Raw genomic sequence first — 13,155 nt, forward strand, 5'->3', positions numbered from 1 at the left:
GGGCCGGTCTTTCTGGACTTGTTAGGCCTGCGATAGAGTAAAGGCTCCAGGAGTGTTAGCCTGTGATGGCCTGGAAGCATGTTATTTGGACTGGGCCGAAAGCACACGAAATATTTCTTTTTTTGTGTGTGTTTCTCCCTCATTTATGGCTTAGTTGGGCCGGATTCTCTGCAGGCAGCTTAGCATGTTTAGGGCTTTTTTGATTTACACAATTTATATGGAAATTGTGTAGGATTTAGATTTTATGAAAACAAAATTCTACATAGGTTGTTTGATTCATAGAAACATATCCTATAAAAAATAATCCTATAGGAATCTTGTTGTGTAAATTCTACAGAAAAAAATTAGGTCATACATCATGGAAAATTATTTTGCTACAATCAAACACACTTCATCTTCTCATAAGATTCAAATACTCATGACATCCTATTCCTATACTTTTCTTGTTCCTATGCATTTCCTATTCTATGAATCAAAGTGTCCCTTACCATTTTATATCCTTTTTTACTTCATAATTTAATTCCTCTATAAAACTTATTGTAATATTTTGTACTAATAGAACATTCATATGGTTTTTTTGCTAAAATTTAATAATACGGTTTTTAAAAAGTATCTTCGTAACATTTGAGAGAACATACTTATTACGAAGATCTCGATAATTAAAAAATTGTTACTGAAACTTATAAATATCCATGAAATCATGTGGCATGTGACCGGGGATAGTCTAGAGATTCTTAATCATTCAGTAGATACTGCTAAAGTTTTGTGAGGGTCTCTTTGGCCAGGGCGTCGAACCCAACCATGCATAGTTTTCATTCCACCAACTCTCGGGGGAGAGGGAGAGAGAGAGAGAGAGAGAGTATTGTAGGGGTTCGTTATGTGATAATTCACCATCCTCATATGTGGGACAAAGTAATGTTCACCCACCGAGGAATCTCGACATAGGAATTTACAGTCCCAAAAATTGTAACCATGTCTTCCAATAAAACATTTTGAAAGGATAATATCAATGCTTGTTATTCAGTATACACTAGAAAATTCTTGATTGTCAGGGAGATGACCCCCAGTAGGCTAAGGGTATGGCATAATAGCCAAGTTATCTCCATAATGTCAGTTTACTAAGGTAAGCCTGATAATCTTGTTTGAAGGTAAACTTCCATTGACCAAGTTGTAGGTTGATCGGGTTAGGGGTAGCCGACATAGGAAACCCGACTTGCCTATGCCGAGATACCGAAATCGATTTACCTTAACCCGGTTGTCTCTGATTGTACAGGCGGTGCTGGAATGGAAGAATTGGCATACTTGGTGGGAGACGACATAGGGGTCCGGCATAGGGACAACGATCATATGCTAGTCCGCAAAGTCAGCGCGCAAGTCCCTTCCCTATAATCACGCAAGAATCTCATCATCATGGAAAGCACGTCGCTACATTCCAAGCGCCGTATGAGCTCATCATGCGCTGGCAATTGTGACAGAGGGAACAATGGTTAGTGTGGCATAGAGACAAGTACATGTATGCCTAGTCCCATCGAGGATGTTCTGGACGACAAGATGGATACTCCTGACAGGGCCCAGGTGAAAACTTTGAGGCCATGGAAACTGACTTTATCCGAGGATAGAGTTCCTAACATGTAAAATGCCCCCGGTATATAAGGGGTTGCATGGCCTCCTTTGTAGATGGTCAACCAATCTCTCATTCTCATATGCATAGAGACACAATGTTGCTTCCTCCTCTCGCTACACAGTTCAATGAGCACCATTGTAGTGGGATTCCACCTCAAATCTAAACATGAAGGAGTAGGGGTTTTACCTCATCACGAGAGCCCTGAACCTAGGTAGATCTTTGTGGGCTTCCGTATGTGCTTCTAGTTCACCTTCCCTCCTTGGATTCTCCGGTGTCCACCGGCCCAAACTCAAACCGACTCATGTCATCTGTTTGTTCACCACGACGACATTAAGTTTGTACCATTTCTTATTATCATAACCACAAAAAAAATCCAATGTTGTCTCTACTAACAATGTTTTAAAAAAATTAATTGGTGGGGATGTTGAGAGTGACGAGTGAGTTGTTAAAGACTTGACACTTTTATTTTTCCCATCTTTCGAATATAACTCCTGGTAAATATTTTCCAAGGAAGACTATATTATTACCTATATTAAAGCTGAACCCATCTGCTAAAACCATGTTTTTTTTATTTTTTTACTACATTTTTTCCATGAAAATTTTGTCCAATCAACTGTTGCCACGCCTGTTCCCTTCACTGTAGACGACCGATGGTTCCTGGAGTACATTCGTATGATTTTCCTACGCGGTCAAAGCGGTGATAGGGCCCACCACGAACAAACGAGAAGCTCTGGGATCTAGGCGTAGGTCGGTACTCAGGCTCTCTCCCGACTCTTCTCCACTCCCCCACAATCGAGCTCCCCAATCCACTCTTTCCCTACCCAATTTCCACCTCCACCGCCTCCCTCCTCCAGCTTCTCCGACGGATTCGCCAGTCCGGCCGTCCGCCCCGACGGCAGGGATGACCGAGGGGTCCTGCCTCTGTGTCTACAAGGGGTTTGCCGCTCCCGCCGCCAAGGCCACGGGCCGATGCGTCGCGAAACGGTCGCATCTCAGCTCCCCCATGCCAGTCGCCCTGCACCGAGCAGAGCTCCCTGCTGCATGACCTCCCCATGGCTGCCGGCCTCTCCCCGGCCCGAGCCGCTTGTGGATCCACCGGTCTCGCCCCCATCTTGCCCATGGCTGCGTGACCGCGGCCGCGGAACGACATCGCGGCGGTCACGAGTCTTCAAAGGGGAACGACGCGATGTCGTGCCATGCCGGCAAGCAGCAACCTCGAAGGACTTGCCAGTTCGCCGGAATCGTGGTTCCAGCGGCGACATAGGAAGGGGGGCGGTGGAGGAGACCGAAGCGGCCGGCGAGTTCTCTTGAAGTCCGCTCGCGCCTCACCGTGATTTTGCCCAGCGTGCTCCGGCGTGTACCACCAACCGGCGGTGCGGCGCACAGACCCGCTGCTGCTGAGGCATGTCCGCCGCCGCCAAGGCGGCATATATAGCAGCAAGCACGACCGCACGGAGGTAGGCTTGCAGGCGGAGCGGCCCAGCAAGGTTGGTTCAACACGCGATGGCGATGCACGGCCGCCTGCATCTCTCTCCGGCAGTTACTGGTTCTGAGTTCCCTACTTTTTTTTTGCCCCGCCATTCTTATATTCGCTAGACTGGTTGTGGAACTTTCTTTCCGTCTCAGCCATGGTAGAATCAACAGGAGCATTCAGCGCATCATGACTCTGGTGAAGTCCAAACATATTATGTGCTCAGATTTGTGATTTTGGTGCCTAATAAGTGTTTGTTGTTATGTCTACAAGAACCTAATCAGTTATTTTCAGATTTCTTATTAGTCTATGTGGGCTAGAGTAATGTATTCAGCTGCCCAACATGTGGTGTATCTGGTTATTGATTCAATTTCTCCGGGTGGTGCGCTGAATGCTCCTGCTAATTCTACCGCAGGCCTTTCTTTTATTGTGCCGGCTGGTGGTAATGGTTTGTCTGGTTTATGCTTTAGTTTTTACCATTCATGTTTTTAAAGGCTTTTTGGTGATGCGTTGTTGTCTCTCGGAATACAGGTATTGGGAAATGCGGCAAAACTTATATGAGCTGGATTTCAATGTTGTTGCCGTGAGGTGCATCCCATAATTCAGTCGCTTGACTTACTCCTGCCTATAATATAAATGTCGAGTTGTCTCAGCTTAGTACCCTTTTCCTCTATATAAACTACTTGCATTAAAATAGACAATATGTGGCTCTTTTTCTCCCGAGAAAAGGAAAGCATAGCTGATCATTCACATGGGGCATTACGGTATTATTACAGTGTGTTCCTTTTCCTTGCAAATAACATATATTCACGCGCCAGCCTTGATCCATTTACTACTTAACACTGTTGTTAACTTACCATAAGTTATAGAAATCTTCTCTATTTATTTGGGATATAGTCGCCTGCTTTGATGAGTTATATAAGAGATCGTCGGATCTGTTCGTTGCATTTTTCATCAGTTACAACTACTGGATTGAACAACAACGGCTACTTCAAATTTAGGGAAATGGTTATTTGAAAAATTAGTGCACTCCTGTGTGTTATGCATCCGTCAAAATAGTTCTGCAAAATAGAAATAACATCTGCTTTTTTAATTTCTATTCGTTGCCAAACAGCTATATGTATTCATTTCCTTTTAGCATGAACATAGAAGACCCCTTTCGTATTGCTTTTATGCCTTTTTCCAATGTATACAAGATAAGGAGGGCATGGTTTTTCAAATATCATTGCGGAGCAGCTCTACAAATTTGTTCACTGTCACGTACTTTATTTCTAGGTTTTTATTGCCTGCTACTCTTCTTTGTTTCTTCTCATTTGTTTGCCTTCTGCAGGTGTAACTTCGCCATTCCAGGAAGAATTGGTGGGTTGTCTCCGCTCCTGAGACGACCCAGCACTTTCGAGCGAGAAGAAGCTCATATGTTCCCATCACTTGCTGAAAATCCAACATAAAACTATTTGTCTCCGCTCCTGACACTCATGCCATGCTATTATTTTGGCTGACACGTTTCTTTGGTGTGTTTAAATGTTGATGCCAGAATCATTACCAATGCTGCGATATCTGGCTGAGGGACTGTCAAAGAGGTTTCTTTAGTTGTGGTCACCAGATTTGAAGAAGAAGCAGAGTAGTTCTCAGCGGTGTCTTGGTCGATATACTGAATCTTGTGCTGCAACACTAAACCTGAAGCAGAAACAGAATAGTTTTTGACGGTTTCTTGGCAGATACACTATTCTTAGAAACCTGGGGCATTGAGTTGAGGTGAAGAGGGGAATAGGAATGGGAAATGTATATTCTTAGATACACTACATAGGATTGCTGCCACCAAGATAATAAATTCTAGCATGTATATAGCTTATCAGAGAGAGGTTTATCATCTTAACTAAGGAGGATAGTAATGTCATGTGAGGTAATAAACTAATGTTCTTTGCTGATTATGTTCGTTTTTACTTTTTCTCTAGGTCCCTACATGGATTCTTGGGATGAGGACTACTGATGTTTGGTCGTCACTGGACCATTGATGGTGATGATTTTTATCTGCTTGGTCTCATATGGACAATGGGTTTTGGTCACGTTTGTCTGGACATAATTCTTGGTCGTCGCCTATTTGTTTTTCGGGTTTCGATCTTTTCGCCTTCTTCTGAACATCAGCTGGTTTGTCTACTCCTGTCCATGTTAGTTCTACTTATGGACATGCTTATGAGGCTAGAGCATCTTGGTCTACGCCTGGGGCTGCTTCTGCCCAGTTTTGCTACTATGAAAGTTACTCATGCTTTATCGAGATGTCATCCGTATCATATGGTTCCATGTAAACTTAACATGCGTATTCTCAAATAATCAGTTTTTCCAACTGCAGTTGGCATAATTTTCTATCCTGCAGTTTACTTTGCAGTGTGAATACTTTAACTATTCTAATTTAAAGTACAGTCTAACAATGATAAGCAATTTTAGTTGAGAAATGCACTGCAATTTTATATACACATTGTTCTCTTGCAGTGGGAGTCAGATGTATTTTATTATTTCATTTCTCTTACTTATGTTATTAATGCTTTCTGAGAAATGCACTGCAATTTTATATGCACATTGTTCTCTTTGATTCTATGTAACGACTTTGTTTTCCAAACATGTATCTATGTGTGATCTCAAGTCACAGGGACAGCAGTATATTTTAACTAACACTGATTACAAAATATGTATTAGATTGAACAGTTATAATAGATCAATTTGTATCAATGAAACCCAGATTCTCATTCACGGGCGCGGCGTGCGCCGCGCCGAATCTTCCTAGTTGGTTCCAAAACTTGTGGGTAGATATCACATGGCTACTAGTTCTTTTGGGAATTTATCCATAAGATGAGCCGTTTCGTTATGACTCCATGTTTAAGCAATCGACCACCTAGCTAGTTACTTTCTATGTTAGCTCAGTTAGAGCTTATTATGGTCATTAGGTCAAGAATAATTACATTACCGACTATCACTAATATGTCATATATGCAACAGCAAATGAGGAACTATGTATGCTAAAATGAGGCATTGCTCATGCGATTTAGGGGCATTTTTGTACATAAAAGTGAGAACATCGTTTGCAAAGGAGAACGTATCTCTTTTTTTTGCAAAATTTCTTATATTACTCAAAGAATCAGATTACAATCAGTATCGCAAATGTCTGATAAACCCTCCGGACCGGAGGATAGCCACACCGCCGTATGATTACTAGTTCTAGCATAGTTAGCCATAAAATGGCTACTAGTATTCTGAATTCTACTAACATGAGTAACACAAGTTGGTCTAATCTTAAGCAAACATTTAATCTCCTCTATGGTAGTTGAGTAGACTTATCTATCCAGCTCTTCTTTCTTCAGCAAATTTATCAACTCCAGACAATCTGCTTCAATTACCACACCAATGTAAGGCTAAAGATAATCCTTCCAGCATTGCAAAAACCTCAGCTTCTAGAGCATCACGGCAAGACAATAGCTGCTTGCAGTTAGACAACACAATAGTACCGTCATGATCTCTAACAACAACACCACAGCATGCATCTCCATTAGCTCCAAAGGAACCATCAGCATTTACTTTGCACCACCCCCTCTCAGGCAGGCTCCACTTCAGGTTTTGGTCTTGATGTTGCTTCTTCTTTTCATTTTTATTATCCATGTCAGGGTTTAGACTGAACTTTCCCTTACATATGTCCTCCCCATAATAATATTTAATTTGAATCAACGAATCCAGATAGCCTACTAAGAATCTCTTCGATACTTCAGCTGGAGGAGGTACTTTATCATGAACAATCTCATTCCGAACATGCCAGGATCGCCACAGGGTCATCAACACCATATTTATACTCCTCCTTGGAATATTTGATAGCAAATTAAGGAGCCACTCAGTGCCAGTATTCTGAATTGAGACAATATCAGGGAGTTACCAAACCTCAGACATAACAATCCACAGATCCTTAGCAAGAGGACACTGCAAAAATGGGTGAAAATTATCCTCAACTTCCATTCCACATAAAGGACACTGATCGGATATCTCAATGTTCCGTCTCTTCTTGTTACACCATGTTGGTAGGGAATTTGTTGCAAGCCTCCATGCAAAGTGTTGAACTTTGGGCGGCACATCTGATTTCCAAACTAATTCCCATAACGTTCTATTTCCATCTGGAGCTGAACTAGAGGACAGTGAAGATGTAGCCCAATTCTCATCCATGGTAAACCAATAGGCACTACGAACTGTAAATAAGCCCTATTTATCTGGGGCCCAAGCAGTGTGATCCGCATCCAGGCGCCGAGACGGTTTGATCTTCACAATTTCACTAATATCAGCTGGAATGAAATATTGTTTTAGAAGATCCATTCTCCATCTACCGTGCTGATCAAGCAGCTCTGAGACAAAGCTTAACCTATACCGGCCTTTTCTTGATATTGGCTTAAAAGATGTAGGTCTAGGTATCCATTGATCTCTCCAAATTCGAATACTCTGGCCATTTCCTACACGCCAAATCAAGCCCTTTTTGAGGAGGTCTAGTCCATGGGAGATAGCTTGCCATGTAGAGGAAGCATTACCAGTAAAGACAATGTCATCCAACCTGCGATTAGGGTAATATTTAGCCTTTAACACTCGAGCAACCAGACTATCTGGCTTGGTGATTAGCCTCCATGCTTGACGAGCAAGGAGCGCTTGGTTAAAGACACGGTAGTCTCGGAATCCTAAGCCCCCTTGCCACTTAGGCCTCTGAAGCTTTTCCCAAGCCTTCCAATTAGTTTTCCTCTTGCCTTTCTTTGCACCCCAATAGAAGTTCCTCGCTATCTTTGTCAGATCATCACAGACTGAATATGGAAGTTTGAAAACTCTCATTAAATAAACTGGCAAAGCTTGGGCAATTGATTTGATGAATACTTCCCTACCTGCCTGTGCTAGGTGTCCATCACCCCATAACAAGAGGCGTTTAGTAAGTTGGGCTTGGAGGTTTTGCAACTTCCCACGGGACATACGCCCATCGGGAGTAGGTAACCCAAGGTACTTCTCATCAAAGGTCAGCGACGTAACACCAAGGACTTCTCTAACCTCATTTTGCACATCAGAAGAGCATAACTCAGAAAATAATAAGGAGCACTTTGAAGGATTAATAAGCTGACCAGTAGACGATGCATAGACATCTAACACATGCTTTACAAAATTCGCTTGATCTTGTGTTGCTTTGAAAAATAGAAGAGTATCATCGGCAAAGAGCAAGTGAGATATGCCTGGCGCTCGCCGACACACTTTTATTGGAGTCAAACTCTCTTCGCCATTTCCTTTTTTCAGGAGAACAGATAGACCATCAGCAACCAGGAGGAATAAGAAAGGGGACAATGGATCACCTTGCCGAAGCCCACGTGACGGTGAAAATGAATCCAAGAGGGTTCCATTAAATTTGACAGAATATCTCACCGATGTCACACATGTCCACTCGACAAACCGGTGAGGGAAACCTAACTTTTGCATCACTTGCCTCAAGAAAGTCCAATCGACCCTAGCGTATGCCTTAGACAAATCCAGCTTATAAGCACAATAATTTTTTGTTGGGTCCTTTTCCTGCTTGATGTGGTGAATGCATTCAAAGGCCAATAATGCATTATCTGTAATCAAACGCCCAGGGACAAAGGCGCTTTTCTCAAGTGAAATAATGTCGTCCAGCATGGGCCTCAATCTGTTCAAGAGGCACTTAGATATGATTTTATAAACCACATTACACAGACTGATGTGCCGATATTCAGACAACTTACTTGGGTTGGACACTTTAGGTATTAGAACAATAGATGTAGTGTTTGCACCCTCGGGCATAACACATGTATGAAAAAACTCCTCAACCGCATTTATAATATCCTCCTTCAAAGCTCCCCAATTCCGCTGAAAGAATCTTGCAGGAAATCCATCTGGGCCCGGTGCCTTAAGTGAACCAATCTGGAACAATGCATCTGAAATTTCTTTATCAGTGAACTCAGAGCATAGATTATCAAGACTTACATCAATTCGTGGCTCAAGGAGGTTGATCACAGGAGATGGATCAAGATTACCATCAACCGTAAATAGCTTCTGAAAATATGCAGTAGCCATATTCCTCATAATATCCTCCTCTTCATGTACTATACCCTCATCATCAGTCAGCTTCCGGATTTTATTTTTCCGCACACGCCAAACTGCTTTGCTATGAAAATATTTAGTATTTCTGTCCCCTTCTTTCAACCATGTAAGTATGGACCTTTGAAGCCACATCATTTCCTCTCTATATAAAAGTTCATTCATACTATCTGTAAGTCTTCTTATTTCTTGCTTATATGCATTCATATGCATCAATTCCTCTAATTGCGCACGAGAATTTTCCAACTCAAGACGTATACTACCAAACTTGGTTTTGCTCCAAACATGGAGTTTATCCATTGTCTCCTTCAGCGCCTTTCCCACATCACCAATATTTCTTATGACACCACAATCTTGCCACACATTTTTAATAACTTCAGCCAGCCTGTGGTCTCTCTCCCACATCAACTCATACTGCTTACATTTCTTCCTCACATTTTGTGGTTCCTCCAGATCACCTTTGATCAAGAGTGCTAGATGATCTGAACATGGCGTTACTAGATGTTGTACTGAGTTATAAGGGAAAAAGTTTCGCCAATCATTTGAAGCCACTTCACGATCTAGGCGCACCTTCACATTTGCCGCCCCTGATCGCTTATTATCATAAGTAAAGGGAACACCCGAAAACCCCAAATCTAACAAGCCACACAACTCCAAGACATCCCTAAAGGCAGCCATCTGCGGTTCCGCTCTTGGAGTAGAAGAGAAGTGTTCAAAACTCCACATGCATTCATGAAAATCACCGAAAACTAGCCATGGTAGATCATGTCAAAGATGACGATCACTTAGAGATGACCACATCAAATGACGTTGTTCAACCCTAGGCTCCCCGTAAACACAGGTAAATCGTCATTGTGGTAAATCAACAGAATTCCTCACCAGAGCGTCGATGTACCTAGCAGTAACCTCAATCACCTCAATATTCAATGACTCATGCCAGTACAACGCCAAACCACCAGAAATTCCCTCACTATCAATACCATCAAAACCACGCAAACCTGAACGGGTTCTGAGACACCTCATTTTATCCTTCTTCTGCCTAGTTTCACACAGGAAGACTAGGGTTGGGGAATGCGACTGTATAAGAGTCGCCATATCACGAACTGTCCGAGGGTTCCCACCCCTCGGCAGTTCAATCCTAGTAGATTCATTGATCCTGGCGGTGCCCCTCCATGGAGCCCGCCAAATTCAGGTTGATTTTTTCCATTCGTCTCTTGTCCTTCCATCACCTCATCACCATCAGTAGTGCGCACCCTCTTTGGTTCTGTCTTTGGAGGAGGGCTAGGTGGCACATTGCCTACTGGCGATCCTGACTGAAACCGGTTCACTAGAGCATTGACAACATTTGCTACAGGGCCTTCCTCACTCTTTTCTATCCCAACCTGACCTTCTATATCACGTTTACGAGAATGATCAGTAATCACCAGCATATTCCTTTCAGTTCCATCATGAGTATTATGTTCCGGAATTGACAAATCTTCTTGGTAAACCTCACGGTCACCTCTGCCCCTTCCTCGTCCAGCTCCACGGCCGCGATTCCTACCCGAGCCAGTCATCCTCATACTCCAGGTTGCCTTCAGATCCTTAAAAACAAGAGCTTCTGGGGAATGAACTCCGTCACCGTGCTCAGTATGTAGATGCCCAAGCATACCACACAAGGCACACCAATCAGGCAGACGTTCATACTTCACCAGAAAGATTTGGCGCTTATTGGCCTTGACCATGGACACTGCGTTTTTTACTGGTCTCCTGACATCACACTTAATTCTAACTCTGAAAATATTGCCAGAGAAATCATTGGATCTGTTCTCTGCAGCTATCACCTCTCCCACCTTCGATGCCAAGGATTCCAGCATCGGTTTAAATCCATCTGGTAAGTCGTGGATCTGAATCCAGACTTTCAAGGTATTCAGTGCAATCTCCGATGGTTTGGTGAATCCATCATACGGCGCAAGGAGCACCGGGTTTCCCCTGAAAGTCCAAGGCCCTCCGTCCATGACCTTGTCCCAATCGCCAAGGCACGAGAATTGCATTGTGTACATATTATCATCTAGTGATCTGAACTTAACCTCCTGGGCAGTATCCCAGGCTGTTCTCATATTCTTGTAAAACCACAAATCATTGAATTCACGATCTGTGTGAACCCTAGCAATAGCGAGCCACCTCGTGGCCGTAGCAGGCGGCGGAGGTTCATCTTCATACACAACATCATCCAGATCCTCTTCCCGTAGGCCTAGTTTCTTCATCAGACTATCCAGGTCGTCCTTCCCCGGAGCAGCTGAACCAGATGCATTGTGGTCCATTGAAGACCCTCGCACAGACACGTGCAAGTGTAACATCCCAAATTTCAATAAAAGGAAGAAGAAGAATTTCCAAAGTCCAAATTTTAGAACCAACAAAAACTTTTATTTGCATATAGTGCTATGTATAGGACTTGTGCATTTTTGAGTGATATGCCATGATGATTCTTATTGTGCTTATGTGATAAACCCTAAAACCCTAATTGGATCAAGAGAAGATCCCAAATCAAATCAAATAAAAAGGAGAAAGAAATCAAATAAGAAAAACCCTAAAAACCCTCACATATGGTTTATGCCATTTTTGCAAATCTTTACCCTATACCATTTTTACCTTCACCATTAGTTGTAGTATGTTACTCAACACTTATTACAACTTTTGGAATCAAAGAAATACAAATCAAATCAAATTCAAACTCAAATGGTGATCACATAGAATAATGGTCAAATCTGCCATTTACATTCTGGTCACTACTTTGAGCCCCTAGATTTCAAGTTTTTCAAACCAAACTTTCCCAATTCTTTGCACCACATCCAAGTACACATCAAGGTGAACAACTTCTGTAAAGACCACCATGTCAAAATCATCTTGGATCAAAATCTATGCTCATGCAAAGTTGAGACTTTTTAACAAGTGCAACAATCTCACACTTTGCATTTTCGCATTCCTTTTATTTTTAAAATTCCACCACCACCTATGTTTGTCTCTGGTCATTTGCAACTCATCCAAACCAACCATTTTCAAAATTTGGAACCACATGACCTCAACCAAATTTGGCAAGAATTTGAATTTTGGCAAATAGATCAAATCTCAAACACTATTTCAAATAGTGTTTGGCCTAACCCTAATGCCCCACTTGAGCTCTACTTGTTCCATAGTCCCCTCTCATCCAACACCAACCCTAGCAACCATAAGAAGAGGAGCTAGCATGGCATGGACATGGCCATGCCGGCCATGTTCCATATGGCAAGCTCCACCCCTCTCCCTTCTTCCCCAGCCACGGCATAGTGCCATTTCGTGCCACCTCGACCTCCTACACCTGCCTAGGCACGCCATCACCGGAGAGGAAGCCGACAGCCGCCGGAACGCACGCGCCCAGGGACGGCGACGCCATGCCGATGACGTCGCGCATGCACGCCCGCGGACGCACACTGGCCACCTGTCGCCTCGCCACCCTGCGCCTCGCCTGGACCCCCTCTCGACGGGTTGAGTATCACCGCATGACCACGAAGCCGCCAGACATGGACACGACCGCGACCCGTGACCGCCGCCGCCGGAGATGGAGAAGAAATCCCGCCGCAGACGCCGCCAGACATCGCCGCGCCCCGACCGTGTTAGGCACCGCCTAGCCTACCTGTCGCCACACAGAGGACCACCGTGACGCACTGAACACCGCCGCGCCCTCGCCTAGCCCCATAGCTCGCCGGAGAAGCCGCGCCGCGGTCGAGTTCGCCGCACCACCACGGTGCCCTTCCGCGCCTATAAAAGGAGACGCCCATTTGACGATCTGAGCACACCGCAGCACTCCCCTCTTCCCCCTCCAGCTCCTCGACCACCTCACTGCTCCGATTAGTCGCCGTAGCTCGCCAATCGACGCATCACTGCCGCACACCGCCGCGGAAGCTCGCCGCCGATTGGAGCCGCC

General features: G+C 43.9%; 1 long non-coding RNA gene across 1 annotated transcript; it reads left to right on the plus strand.

Annotated features, from left to right (window-relative positions):
• The first annotated feature begins 2,421 nt into the window (after positions 1-2,421).
• LOC127306836 (uncharacterized) lies at positions 2,422-5,447 on the plus strand. Its single transcript, XR_007854905.2, has 2 exons — positions 2,422-3,683; positions 4,426-5,447. It is a non-coding gene; the product is annotated as an uncharacterized lncRNA (long non-coding RNA).
• Positions 5,448-13,155: the final 7,708 nt, after the last annotated feature.

This window comes from Lolium perenne, chromosome 2, assembly GCF_019359855.2.
Source record: "Lolium perenne isolate Kyuss_39 chromosome 2, Kyuss_2.0, whole genome shotgun sequence".
Taxonomy (NCBI): domain Eukaryota; kingdom Viridiplantae; phylum Streptophyta; class Magnoliopsida; order Poales; family Poaceae; genus Lolium; species Lolium perenne.